At 43.9% G+C, this 2,265-nt stretch overlaps 1 protein-coding gene across 1 annotated transcript in view; it reads right to left on the bottom strand.

Moving 5' to 3' along the window:
• Smp_160240 (furin-1 (S08 family)) overlaps positions 1 to 2,265 on the bottom strand; it is a gene marked incomplete at both ends in the record, with an annotated part of 92,697 nt that overhangs the window by 2,406 nt on the left and 88,026 nt on the right. The window lies entirely within an intron of this gene.

Raw genomic sequence — 2,265 nt, forward strand, 5'->3', positions numbered from 1 at the left:
AATTTCCATGAATCAATAAATTATCATGTTATTTAGCCTTTAATTTTCGTATAGTGTTGTTTACTTTTCTATTTAAAAACAAAATGGGCTTTGAAAAAAGAAGGTTGATATTGGAAAAAATAAACACGTCCTATGAACACACATTCTCTGTCGAGTCCGAGTCAACAACACGCTGGTCGCCATCGATGAACATTCATTCACTCATTCACGATCAATTCGCATTTGTCATGGATAGACATGGCTGAGCAGTTCATGATCACCATAACCATGGTGAGCTTTGTCATTGTGATTCACCTGTCAACACCCCACTTCCAATCACCATTCGATATTCAGTCCACTTCGTCAACGGTCGGTCAAGATCACCATACTTCCCTCCACTTGATTTGTGTAAGGAGTCACGACATGCTCATTACTGGGGAAATCAGTCCAAGCAATAGCTTCGAAGATTACACTCGAGAATAATAGCTGGGCACAATGGAATCGGTTCAGACACTTATTCGGTGTCCAACACGGAACAATTCACCCGTCGATGATTGGACAGAAGTTCAGATGAGTCGAAGCACCAGTCATCAACCAGTCAGTTTTCGTGCAGATCATTGCGCAATCAAGTGAACATGACAAGCACTGGTATTAGTGGAAGCATCAGTATCGGCACCGATGGCATCAGTGGTAGAAGCCGCATCGTCGGGTGCAACACAGAGTTGAAAAGGCTGTATGTTGTTCAAGTGGTCACGAGCACGGTAACATAGCAGTAACCTCAGGCTGACTGATTGGTTACATTCAACTGCACTGATATGCAACGTTAACGACTGAACGTGAAATCATGTCCACCAATTGGTGGTTGTAAACGTGATGGTGAATTACGTGTGTGTAGTCAGGTGGAGAAGAAGGACTCTGAGTCTGTTCAATCGGTTGCAAGGAATAATCGAGTAGTAATAGTAGTAGTAGTAGTGTTGTTGTTGTTGTTGTTGGTGGTGGTGTTGGTGGTGTTGTTGTTGCTGCTAATAACGATGATGTTGATGAATATGGAGCTGAGAATGCTCGTGGTGTTTGTAGAGTTGTTGATGGTATTGTGTGGATGTGCATCGTTTCGATCGGTGCAATGAATCTGGCTTGTAGTGTGTTGATACTGTGACGATTGGTATATGATAGTGTGTGTGCGTGTGTGAGTGTGTGTGTGTGCAGTGTAGATGTTGTTGATACTGGTGACTGGTGAACGTGTAGAGTGCAATAAATGTGTTGTGTTTCGTTTCGACTGATGAATATTGTGCATGATGTGAATGTTGATAATTAGTTAGTTGTTGGTTGTGAGAAATGGTGTTGTGATAAGTCAACGTTGATTCGATGAGAATGTGGCTGATGATTTTGATGTGGATGTAGTTGTTGATGGATGATGGGGAATGGGGAGAGTAGGATGGTAGAGAGTGGAGTAATTATTATTGATAATGATTGGTATTGTGAGTGGGCGTTAGTGTTTGTGTGTAGCTCATGTGGATGTGTGTGTTCGTGTGCATGACCGAGTGTAGTAGTGGTTGTAGTTTTGTGTGTGTTGATGTGGGTTGTTGATGTAGACGTCCGGGCGTCGGTGGTTCAATGGTAGAATGCTCGCCTGCCACGCGGGCGACCCGGGTTCGATTCCCGGCCGACGCAAACCACTTTTAATTGGTCACAGTTGATGACCTACACTATCACAATAACACCGTCATTCATCATCCCATCCGAAAATACGCACGTATCACCGCAACATCATTCACGTCGGGGTGGACGTGCACGCACAAATTACTCCGCAACGTGCAACTCCCACGACAAACACAACCAACTATACTGACTGGATGTGACCAATGCACACAGTCATTCACATTCACTATAGTCTTCTCATCAACACGTCCTATGAACACACATTCTCTGTCGAGTCCGAGTCAACAACACGCTGGTCGCCATCGATGAACATTCATTCACTCATTCACGATCAATTCGCATTTGTCATGGATAGACATGGCTGAGCAGTTCATGATCACCATAACCATGGTGAGCTTTGTCATTGTGATTCACCTGTCAACACCCCACTTCCAATCACCATTCGATATTCAGTCCACTTCGTCAACGGTCGGTCAAGATCACCATACTTCCCTCCACTTGATTTGTGTAAGGAGTCACGACATGCTCATTACTGGGGAAATCAGTCCAAGCAATAGCTTCGAAGATTACACTCGAGTGTTATCTAATGTTATGTACCCACCAATGATAGCGACGACGATGATAAAG

This window comes from Schistosoma mansoni, chromosome 4 (assembly GCF_000237925.1).
Source record: "Schistosoma mansoni strain Puerto Rico chromosome 4, complete genome".
NCBI lineage: Eukaryota > Metazoa > Platyhelminthes > Trematoda > Strigeidida > Schistosomatidae > Schistosoma > Schistosoma mansoni.